General features: G+C 42.3%; 1 protein-coding gene across 6 annotated transcripts in view; it reads left to right on the top strand.

Annotated features, from left to right (window-relative positions):
- Positions 1-12,648, top strand: part of LYN (LYN proto-oncogene, Src family tyrosine kinase) — an 89,476-nt gene that overhangs the window by 896 nt on the left and 75,932 nt on the right. Inside the window, exon 1 of one of the 6 annotated variants that reach the window (XM_075920680.1) lies at positions 9,295-12,595. The exons of 4 other annotated variants lie outside the window; for them this stretch is intronic. The gene's annotated coding sequence lies outside the window, so the exon portion shown is untranslated. Of the gene's footprint in view, positions 1-9,294; positions 12,596-12,648 lie in introns of those variants that run through there. One more of the 6 variants, XM_075920677.1, reaches the window with a different exon arrangement.

Here is a 12,648-nt window from a genome sequence, read left to right as displayed (position 1 = left end):
GGGCTGATTGAGGATATTATAGTAGTATCCCTGAATTAGCTAAAGGGCGATTGATGTGGCAGGTCATGAAACCTGATCTTTCCCATTCACTGAAGTGAACTAGAAATATTAAATGAGCCATGTCTAAAGGGTACAGCCAGTTCAAAAGAGGAAGTGTGACATTAATGGGCAGCTTGTGTTTCTGCCCCTTAAGGGAATGGTTGTTTGAACCTCAGATAAAATACATACAGCACATTAGTTAAAAGGAAGTGAGAGTTCTTTTCGGACTGGTTAGCTTTTCCTCTAGCCTGGGGGAAGGGGTGTAGCTGCAGCTTAAGCTTTCCTGTATGGATGGTTAGTTTCAGCTTTTAAGAAAATACAGCAATTTATTTAAGAAGACTTAAAAAGGGATTGCATTTTGATGTTTTACTATGCTCTTCAGGGATATATTGTCTTCAGCCAGTCTTGACTATTCCTAATTAAAAACAAACAACAAAAGAGTTGGTATGCTAGAAAGAAGGTAGTATTACACAATGCATTTTTCTTAGTCACTTTCACAAGTTCAGACAATAGGCTTGGTTTAATTAAGAGGAAAAAATATGACCTTAGGGTATTCTGTATTAAACTTTGGATTTTAAACCTACAAGCATATAGTAAAGTAATTCTGGAGCATCTTCAATTTAAAACTGCTCCCTCTCAGCTAGATATTGAAGTGTGCTTCTGTGCTGGAAAAAAAAGTTGTTGTGGTGTTCATTTCTAAATAAAAAGATACTTTGTAAGCTGCCAGATCTACAAATTCAGCCTAGAATCTGAAAGCCAAGCTGGTTCTTTCTCTGTCAACATCATCAACTAAATTTTAACTCTGCAGTTAGAACGTAGTTGACACCCCCTGTTCTTTCTCATTCAGGAATGAAGCTCATTTCAGAGGTCAAAACTAGTTTTAGTCACTGAAATAAAGAGCTATGACTGAGAAGACACAGAGAACAAACAAGTTGAATTAGAAATTGCCGTTTTTACTTTCGTTTTTCACAATGGAAGAGCACTTTAGATGTTTTTCAGCCAAAAAAAACCCCTAAACACTCTTCTCTCACACTCACTGCAAATCTCCCATTCCCATCCTACTCACCCAATCATCTTGAAATATTACAAATTGAGGGGGAAACTCTTTACCCTCATACAGTATGATTCCTGGGTGAGTTGGCTGTAAATGGTTGTATTGTAATATCTGACAGCAGATAAACTTTGGAACAGTGTAGTAACATTTACCAAGTGATAATATAAAAACCTGCAATTTGGAACTGTCTTAACAAAATAATTAAATTATATTGGGGAGCCCAGTTTTAACACAGAATTAACTGAATTGCTTTCATGTGAATCTTTCCTGTTCTAGTATTGGATGCAGAGCAGATGTGATGGTTTATGTTATTAAGTGGGGACTTCACATCTTCATAATAAGTAGTGACAACATTTCACCTGTGGATTGGAAAACAGTTTTCTCACTAAAAGTAGAAAGGATGAAATGAACTGAGAATACTGCCTATTAGGAGTGTATGGAAACACAGGAGACAATTAAAATTCATGGATTATTCAGCCAATAGGTCAAGAAAATGAGAAACCTATTTCAAAATTAATATTATAAAGCTGGCACTGGATAAAAATTACATAAAAGTTGAAATGTTTCTTGATTTGAGGATGTTTTTCATCAGTAAATGTTGAGATATATCTTGCTTATTACATCATTACAATATTTTGCCAATTACTGTAAATTGCTGGATGTAAAGGGGTTCCGCTTTTCCATGTACCCCTCTGGGTAAGCAAGACTCCTTGTTACAAAGACACAAACAATGGCAGAAAGGTCTTTTTTAATATTTTGATCAGTAAAATCATTCAGTGGCTGTTTTTGTAGACAATACTTTTGACTGCAATGATTAACTATCTGCTAATACTAGGCATTTTTTACTCTATTAGCATTACAGTTTTCAGATGCGTTTCACCTGGTCCAAACTAGTGGATGGATTTTCGACAAATTTTTAAATCTTTGCTTCCTGATTCTGTCTCTAGAAATGGCACACCTTGTTCGGTGACCCTCTTGCAAGTTAAACTGCAATATGCCCTTTTTATAAGGGAGACCTCTTAACCTTCCCAGGTGCTTCCGAAAGTGATGGGGATACTTCAATTGTGAGACTTCTCCCTGAATTGGAAATTAATTGATGTCCCAAGATTAATTTAGGGGCTGCTGGAGGTTCTATCTCTTGGATGACACAAAACTAAGGTCTCCCTGTCCATCTGTGGCCATTAAAGATCACATGGTAAAATTCTCAAGATCAGAGGCATTGCACATGATGTCCTAAGTGCACCTTGGGTAGCAGCATCTTACCTAAAATTAGCCTTAATTTTATTAGATAATGTACTTTTCACATGGCAATGCTGTACTAGGGTTGTGGGGAGTTAAATAGCTAATCCCAGAAGTAATTGAATTTTTGGGGTGGGAAGAAGTGTCTGTTTCAGTATTTCATTTTGAGTATTGAAGTGTTCAGAGCTTCGTTGGGAGGAGAAGGTACTTGCTTTGAGCCAGATACTCACCACTGGGTGAGGTATTGTGTGGAAGGCAGCAAGGCACCTTTCCTCTCTTTTTAGGTGACTTGTATAAAGCCAGATATAATTGTAGCTCCTTTGCTTAGGGAAACTCAGGATCCGCTCCTTCATTTTTTTTCCTGTGGGAGTGGATGATGGAGCTGGACCCGTGAAGCAAGTGAGCAGGGAGAGGGTGAATGTAAAGGAGGAGGAGGGTGTAGGATTCCTTGCAGCAGCTTCCCTGAGGTGGCATGGGTCTTTGCTGCCCCTCAGCATGAAGATATGCCTGATGTTACCAATGAGCCCCAAATCAGTGTGAGATAGTTACCAGGTACTGGCCAGCACTCCTCCTGCCCATCACACTAAGGTGTTAAACTCAGGTGGTTAGCAAGATTGTTGGCAAGGAGCCAGAAGAACCAATGGTGATAGTGCTCAAATTTGAATTGCATCAGATACCTTGCCTGTTTTCTTTGTGTGGAAGAGTTATACAAGGAGTTGAGAGAGACAGAATGATTTAAACCCAGGCAGGACTACCATGCTTCCAAGGAATTCGGGGCATGGAAGTGGACTAAACCCGGAAGGGATCGTGAGTAAAGAAAGGGAAACATGTATTTAGTCATAATTAGGGTATTTTTCTTTATTTTTTTGTTTGGTTTGAACAGCTGTATGTGAATCCATGCCTCCTCTCCCCCATTCACCATCTCAGAGTTGTTCCCAGAGATTTTCTCTGTTTTAATTTGTTTTACTTGGTTGCTCTGTAACACCCAGCAATCAAGTATGCTTTATCAATTTTATCTTCTGTTTTGAATTAAAATCACTTTTGTAAGGAGATTATTTGATTCTTGTGTTCTGGAAGATAACAGGAGGTCTGTCTATGTGTGTCTTCCTGCAGAGACTGAGCTGTCAGCTACCAGAGATTGCAGCTTGTTTTTCTCTTTTCTTTTTTCAAGCTCTTTTGGAGCAAAAGAGCTTGAGGTATCCCTGGGGAAGGAATTCAAGTGTTCCCTCCTGTTTTTTCAGGTTTAAATCCCTTGATGGTGGCAGCTTTTGTTTATTTCTCAGAGCCAGTGTATCTGTGACTCTGTGTGTGGGGGCGGGAAGGGGTTGTAAACAGAGCCTAGAAGCAAGGTATTTAAAGTTTCTGTGTGTCCTCACCTTAGAATCATAGAGCTGGAAGAGACCTCAGGAAGTCATCAAGTCCAGCCCCCTGCCCAAGGCAGGACCAATCCCAACCTTCTGCACTCAGAGTGCCAGAGTGGGGATCAGCCCTGACAGATGGCATTGCTATAAATGGGCTCTATCAAATTTACAATCCAATTTACAATCCATCTATTTCAAGGTAATGAGATTTTTAAAAAATCATAATTTTCATGATTTCAGCTACTTAAGTCTGAAATGTCATGGTAGTATAATTATAGGAGTCCTGACCCAAAAATGAGTGTGGGGGAGAGAGGTTGCAGTACTTCTACCCCTACTTCTGTGCTGCTGCAGGTGGCAGCACTGCCTTCAAAGCGGAACAACTGAAGTATGGTGGCTGGTGGCCAAGAGCCCAGATCTGAAGGTAGCCCCACCATCACCACCAGCAAAGTATGGTATCGTCACCCTTTCTTCTGTACTGCTGATGGTGAGGCACTGTCTTCAGAGGTGGGTGCCTGGCCAACAGTCATTGCTCTGTGGCCACTGAGCTCTGAGGGTAGTGCAGAAGGGCAGCAATACTATGACCCTCTTCCCCTAAAATAACTTCGAGATCCACCTGCAACTCCCTTTTGGTTGAGGACCTCTAATTTGAGAAACAGTGGTCTTGCCATGAAACCTGTATAGTATGAGTAAAAAGCACACAGAAGACCAGATTCCATTGTGGGGAGACCACAATGGATGAACTTTTCATGACCCTAAATTTGGTAGGTCCCTAGTTTATAAAGTAGGACAAAAAGAATTATTTGAGTGGGTTTTGTAGAATTCCTGCTGGTAACTTGTATTCCAGTGTAGATATTTCCATGAAAAAATGCTGGGTCATTTGTTTGAAACATTATATTAAACAGGTCTATTCTTCACGTCTGCCTGTGAGCTTTCAGCAACCCAGAACCCCAGGTTAGATCATGCCTATGGCTGAGGATCTCTACAAGGAGTGGGAAGCTTTTTTCCTGTGTTCTTTAGTCAGGAGAAAGGAAGGTGTGGCCCACAAAACCCTGAAGATCTTTCAAGGTTCATGTAAAATGGGCTGGAGTTCCACTTCAGGCCAGGGAGTCAAGTACAGGTTGAACCTCTCTAGTCCGGAACTCTGTGGTCCTGTCAACATCTGTGATCCAGTATGATTTTAATTAGCCAGGTGTCCACTTGTCCTCGGTGTGGCCAAGTTTCCCGTGGTGCCATAAAATCTGTTTATAGCTGCCAGTCCTGGCTTTCAGTGTTCTGAACCGTTATTTAGGTCTAATTAACCCCTAAATGTCTCCTAAGAGCCCACTAAGCAGTGGAAATGTTGGTAATGCTGCTAGACAATGTTGACCTCCTGTGGTTCAGCAAGTTCTCTCGTTCGATGCCAGACTACCGAGGGTCAACCTGTAGTATGAATGAATTTAAGCATGCCCTTTAAGAATTGACTAATGTTCCTTTTGGCTTTTGAATAGTCAGCTGTCCTTTCTGTGAAATACTAGTGTTTGGGGGGGTTTATGTTGATCATGCACTTGACCCCATCAGTTACTGCAAGGTTTCTCCCCACATGAAAGTTTCTACCTTCCCCAAAATTTAGTTATTTATGTATGAATAGAGCTAGCAAACCCTTCCAGACAAGATAAAACCAGAAGTAGGCTATGGCCCAGAGAACTATGTACATAGTTTTTAATGACAGATAAGGTTTTTTTAGATTGACTCCACAGTGTAGTAACCTATTAACTATTTCTAAAATGTTTTAACTTCTGTCAATACAATTCCAGTGACATCACTGAACATTCTTAATTAAATTGTCCTCCAGAGAAGGTTGAGAATTGTAGTGATCTTTTTAGCCTCATTCAAATAGGTATCCATTGATATCTAGAGTTTCCTGGGTAGAGCCAGTCTCAACAATCTTCTGCATTTTCCCTGAAGATTATTATCCTAACATAAATATAGAGGCAGAAGCTGTCTTCTGCGGTGTTTGTATGAGACATATGAGCTGCTTGGTCTGATTCATAATGGACCCCTATTTAATATCCAGGCCAATGAACTACTCATAGGGATCAGGATATAGATCAGTGGTCCCCAACACGGTGCCCGCAGGTGCCATGGCGCCCACGGGAGCATTTATGTGCGCCCACCAAGTGCTCGGGGCTGCCCTGGCCCCCTGCGCGCGGCGCTTGAGGGAGGAGAAGCGCCGGCCCTGGGTGCATGGCACTTGGGGGGAAGCACCAGTCCCAGCGCTTGGAGGGGGCACTGGTCCCGGGCACGCGGCGCTTGGGGGGCCCCCTCTCCCGGGCACGTGGCTATGGGGAGGGCTCCGCCCCCAGGAGCTCAAGTGTCCCCGCCCTCTGGCGCCCGGCAGGCGAACGGCCACACCCCCTGGCATCGGGCAACCTCAAATGGTTGGGGACCACTGATATAGATACATTACAGTGGGAAATATCCTCTACCCTCAAGACTAGAGATGACATTTTGACAGAAGCACTTGGCAAGGAGAGATGTTGTTATGAAAGTAGAGCCAAATACAATGTTTCCTTGTTCAGGGGAGGAGAAGAATAACAGCACTATTTGAAAACAAGACTTTCAACCTATATATCCTATACTTTAAGACGGTACTGTCTGTCTTATTTAGACTGCAAGCTCAGCGGGTAACTATAATGTACTCCTTTGTATAGCATTGAAATGCCCATCATTCACAGTTCCAGGTATAAGTTTCTTCCTGCCTCTGAGGCCTTTGGTGCACATAATGTAAGGTCACCATTGCCCTTTCAAATCTAATCTGTTGGTGATATACTGAATAATTGACACCTACTCTGCTCACTTACATCTTTAAACTTCTATTTTTTTCTCTATATGTTATTTGGATTGAGCCTGTCACCTCTGTTAACAATACCAATTGTAGTTTTTAGTTTTTCTGAAGAACACCAGTTACAATGTAGTCATCTTGTGAAACACTGAGCTGACCCTTAATACAGTACATCCTAGGAATTGGTGTGCATGGTACATTTGTATTCCAAGCTTGGTACGTTGTGTTATCTTTGTATACATTTTCTACATCCATTTATTTACAATTCTGACTTGATATGCATACAAAGGAAACTGAGTGTATCTTTCAAAATGTTTTCCTTCTTCATTATTGTTTGTTTAGTGGAAAGCAATTCAAGGACTCCAGCAAATGTACATATTGGCTCAGCAACCCTATTGTTGCTATGTTCTGGTGTATGTGGTTTTTGCTGTATATGTTTTATTGCTCTTTACATATTATTCATTGTTTGGTACAGGCACACCTATACAGACCTGTTTGATTACTAGATTTTTTTACCTTAACTTAAGATGATTGTTTCAGCATTTATCTAATGCAAAAGTCCTAGCAATGTGGTTCTGCAGAAGATAATGTAGAAATATATTCCTCTTCCCTCAGTACACTGTACTACGTGACTCGGTTATTGCCTTCCAATAAAATAAATACTAAGAAGCATGGATGTGTGTAATCAGTTTATAATGGTGAAATTTGTAAATCCACTGATCTGTATTACTGCTGCTTTTGACTCCAGTTCAGATTAGGTCTTGGTAAAGAAAATATTCAAACATAAATTTTCCAGTGGTGTAATATTAAATGGGGAAAGATCACAATAAAACGAGTGCATCTGCCATATTTATCTGAAATGGGTATTCTCATTCCATGACATCAGCAGGACCAGCATAATTATGGAGATTATGGCCTTAAAGCACAAATGGAAGGGACTGCATTATACCAGAGCAGCTCTTACATACCCAGTTTAGCAGACTGGGAGTGGTCTGGCCAGTTCTTTGGGTAATAGGTTGAGGGCTTTTGTGTAATAATGATTCATGTATGAGAGGAAAGGAGATGGGGAACACAAGTTAAGATGATTGCCAGGATTTGAGTCTTTGTCATTGAGGAAGTGAAATTCTCTTTGGTAAATAGGAAGGGGAGAGAGGAAATTCGTCATTGGGGTGCTTGGGGCTCAGCTGTTTCAATACAAACGGCAAAAATTATTTGAATCTGCAATCAGCAGAATAACACAACATGCAAATGAAATTCAAAGTAGGCTTTTTGAAACTGCAAAATACCAAAGAACTTTGAAACTCTAGGCAGAGGCTAGAAAGAAGTTCTTATAGTTCAGGATGGGGATTTGGAGATTTTATTCCTCCCTTTGCTTGTCCCCTGCTCTTTACACCTTGGTTTTTGTCAACGTTCTGTGCTGTTTATCTTCTTCTTTCCTCATCTGGACCTTGCAAGCAGCGTGGCAGCTTTTCTCTTTATGATATCAGTTCCCTACATTGCCTGAAAAATATGACAAACACCAATCTGAGGAGCGTTAGCATATGTTAAGCAGAAAGGAGAGCCCGTTTATTCTTGGTGCTTGACTGTCCACTCTGGTGGTTTGCACTCTGGATGATTGAAGTGGCCCAAGGAGAGGGTTGACTGGCATTCCCATATTCCTGGCAGGACCGGGGAGACAGTGGCCTCAGCAGTGCTATCATTAAAGCTGATTAAATGCGTTTGCCTTGCTGTAGGACAGAATCAGTCTGCAACTCTCTATCCTCTCTGCTGTGGTGGTACCAGTCAGTCCTGCTCGCTCAGCATCCTCAGTGCTGTGCTGCTTTGAGTCCTTTTATTAGTTGATTTGATTTTTTTTTTTCAGGAAAAAGTCACTATTTTGCTTTTATCAAGCTGTAGCAGTGACCCCTTTCGTTGTGTCTTGGTGTCCTTTGTTTTTAAATTATTTCCCTATTCCTGGTCTGACTGTCTGTTCCTTTCCCATCTGTCTTGATCCTTTGTCCTCTTAGCACCTCTCTGCGGATGAGTTACCTGTACTGAGACAGTTAAAACAAACACTGGTTTTATACCCCAAACTGCAGCTTCCTCCCCGTCCCTACAATAAAAACCTTACGGGACATGTTGTTCATTAGCAACTACCATACTGCCTTATTCTATATGTATCACACCATGCAGCTATGCCAGAGCTCCTCAAAAGGGGCTGGAAGTCCTGAAGGATGTTTCATCTTGTGTTATCCTGAACGCTACAATGGCCTAAGGAAAAAGGTGGACCAACCAAACCAATGATACAACCATGAAGAAGAGGTCCTGGAGACACAGCAAACAGATTGTGCATTGAACCTGACAGAAAGGCAGCTAAGTGCCATTACAGGTGACTAGCAAGAGCAAAACACTTTAAGTGGAGTCTTAACCACTTTGTGTGTAGGCGCAAGTCACCTTTAGAGCCAACACTAGCCTGGACCATTTATAAACTAAAAACTGTGCAGTGTCCAGTCTCCCCTATTGCTTCCCCCTTCAATAAGGTTGCCAACTTTCTAATTGCACAAAACACTCTTCCCCTGATTTGCCCCTCACTCCACACGTACCCATTGCTTGCTCTCCTCCAGCCTCCCTTTCTCTGGGTGAGGCAGGAGGCTAGGATATAGGATGGGCTAAGGCCTCTGGTTGAGGGGAGTGGACTCTGGACAGAGTCCAGAAATGAGGGGTTCAGACTGTAGGAGGGGGTATGTGGTTGAAGTGCAGGGTGCAGGCTCCAGGAGGGGATTCTGACCTGGGGGACAGGGTTGGGGTGTGGGTGGAAGGTTCTGGCTCCAGCTGAGCACTGCTTGCCTCTTGGTCAGTATTACAACACTGCTAGGGCTGGCTCCATGTGGTTTGTGGAAGTGTCTGGTGTATCTGTCTCTGCGGCATGGGACAGCCAGGCAGCTCTGTGCAGTGCACCCTGCTTGTGCCTACAGGCACTGCCCCTGCAGCTCCCATTGGCTGTGGTACCCAGCCAACAAGTACTGTGGAGCATAGGTTCAGGACAGGGGCAGTGAATCTCTGATTGCACCTGTGCCTAGGTGATGCAGGGACACACCAGCTGCTTCCAGAAGCTGTGAGGATCTGGCAGCAGTGGCCAAACAGACTTTTAGTGGCCAGTCCAGCTGTGCTGACCACAGTTGCCAGGATTCGTTTTTGAGTAGGTGTTCTGGTCGAAAACCAAAAGCCTAGTAGCCCTACATCTCGGACATTAAGCTGTTGTGCTGACCTCTTCAAACCTCCCCTCCCAGTAGCTTAACCACATCCTTTCATAAAGTCCAAATGTATAACCTCTCTGGTTTACAACTTGCCTCTTTAGAAACGTGGTAGTTCAAGCACTGAACACACAGGCCTTTGTAAAAGTTTCCAACACAATTGCTCTTTACTCTAGATAGTACAAGAGAGATATAGATCCAGACAAAACAGTAGAACATCTATTTGCCTTTCCCTATTTGTTTCCTTATTACTTTTATGTGGTCTTTGGATTTTGGTCATAGTCCAAGTTGTCCAGGATCACTCCTCTTGCACATGGCTTCTCCTCCAAAGCACAAGAGTGTGAGTGTGTGTGTGTGTGTGTGTGTGTGTATGTCTCCTCCCCCTCCACCATACAGCAAGATTTCCGTCCCCACCCTGTCCCTGTTAGTCCTACAATCAAAAATGACTCCTCTGCTACAAAAGTAAGCTCGTTCTTGCCTGACCAAGCCTCCTGTGCCTTTTAGCCACTGTTGTCACCTCCCCCACCTTTTTGTTCTCCTGTTAAGTATTTTTCCACTTCGCTTTTCACTTCTTGCATATAAACATGGTTAAACTAGTTTTCCAGATGACACCCTCCTTAACCTTCATGCTGCCCAAATAATGGATATGCTAATGTCTTCGTTTGTTCTGTATCTTCTTCCAGATAACATGGGTGATAAGTGCTGAGGGACATTGCTAGCTTATGACTCACCACACACTGAGGCAATTAATGACAGCAATTTCATAACATTAGAATTAAAGAATTGCATGTAGATAGATTCCCTGAATTGTCATATTTGATACTTCCTTTACTCGATAGTGGGTCTCTCACTAGGGCCAACAGGAAGTTTATACAGAAAATGAGAGGCAAATACTGCTTTTAGTAACTAAACTTTTTTATTTAATATTTGTTCAATACCTTACTGTCACACTTGGTAAGAAATTATGCTCCTCTTAAGGCCACCCTATTTCTGATCATTGTTTTTCAGCCTTCCCCATCTTCCTTTACCTGTGTCTCTTCCTGTGCTCTGTCTTTTATGTATCTGTAAACTATCCTTCCCTCTATGTTTCCTTCCAGCAACAGCCCCAATTCTGAGTCTGAGGACTTGTGATACAGCTATAAATTCATTCTATTGATAGACCCTTGCAAACTTGAGAATTAAGCTTGCAAACATTACTGTGCCCTGCTCTTAATAGGACTTGATGTGGATAGGCAGACCACAACTTCCGATTAAGCCCCATCATAGGCAAGGGTGTTCTTGTGGGTGCATCATTTTGCCCACTTCTAATGAACTGCAGGACTTGGGCCGAAGTTGATTATACTACCTGAGGTAGTATGTGACTGCAGAAATAGGCCCCTGAGCACAAGAAGGAATCCAAATCAATACAAATAACTGCAGTAGCATTGAAGCCAATCATTGTAGCTTGTGAAACTAGAAATAAAAATAAGAAATGGCCAGTCACATTCAAAATCATAACAGTGGTGTATTAAGGCCAATTCATATAAAATCCACATTACATATCAGTGCTCCAGTTTCTAGAAACAGGAAAAGAATTAGCATCTTCCAGTGCAAGAGAGAAATGTGTGACTATTAAATTTTCCCCACCCTGAATCTAGCTGGAGAGAGTTCTATGTAATTCAGAATTATATTTCAGAATCCTTTAGTTTAAACTAGCAAAACTTTATTCTTGGGTACAAAAGGTAATATCCTGTAAATGACTTGGAATTTGGGGTTTTGTTCCCAGTGTTATAATGAATAGAATCTTTGGACTTTAAACACATGTGGGTGCTTTAATTGCTAATCTTCTCACAGAAGATAATGAAACAATCAGATGGAATGTAGGGTGCTGATGATCCTCTTTGAAAAGAAACTACCCGTGTTCCCCTGAAGAATCAAGGAAGTGTCTGTTTGTTTTCAAATTGCATATCCTACTTACTAAATACATATTATCTTTTATTAGTCAAAACACATCCTTCATAAAGAGTATTTTCAAAAACCCATCATCTTGCATTTCTACACCCAGCTTATGCAGTGACTTACCTTCACTTTTACATGCTGTTCCACTCACAAATTTGTGACCAAGATCTAATTTGTGGGTAGTTTCTTAAGCCTTTTGCAAAAGCCTGCTTTTGTGCCTACTAACTAACATGCCAGACTTGGGGCACCAGCAATTTGTTGTCTTTTAATCTGTGTTTATGGCTAAGTAATTAATAATAAAACTTACTTGCAAACATGAATCACCATAGAATACTGGAGGTACTGTGGCTGCTGGAGCATGAGACTGAGTCACAGCTCTTGGGTTTTATTTCTAGCTCTGCTAACGACTCCTTATGTGACTGTTTCCTTCATCCTTCTGTACTTTTATTTGCCTGAATGTAAAAAGAGTCAATAATACTTAATCTCCCTCCCCCAAAGAATGGCTGTGAGAGTAAGTAACTTCTCAGTAGAGCTGCCAGGTGTTCTTTTTGACTGGTCATTCCGGTTGAAAACCAGATCTTGGTGGCTCTGGTGAGCACCACCACCTGGGCAGTTAAAATCCCATTCAGCAGCACAGCAGGGCTAAGGCAGGCTCTCTGTCTGTGGTGGCTCTGTGCACCTACCAGAAGCAGTAGCATGTCCCCACTCCAGCTCCTATGAAAAAGGGCAGCCAGGGGGTTTCCCCTGCCCTAAGAGCTGGCTCTCACAGCTCCCATTTGTTGGGGACCATGGCCGCTGGACCTGTGTGGGGGTGGTGCCTGTGGATAGGGCAGCACCCAGAGACACCTGGCAAGGCCTCCACATAGGAGGCAGAGGGGAGACCGGCTGCTGCTTCCAGGAGCTATTTGAGGTGAGCTTTACCCAGAGCCTGCATGCCTGAGCTCCCACATGCCCCAACCCATA

The sequence above is a fragment of the Pelodiscus sinensis genome, chromosome 2 (genome assembly GCF_049634645.1).
Source record: "Pelodiscus sinensis isolate JC-2024 chromosome 2, ASM4963464v1, whole genome shotgun sequence".
Lineage (NCBI taxonomy): Eukaryota > Metazoa > Chordata > Testudines > Trionychidae > Pelodiscus > Pelodiscus sinensis.
This window is presented reverse-complemented; position numbering and strand designations above follow the sequence as displayed.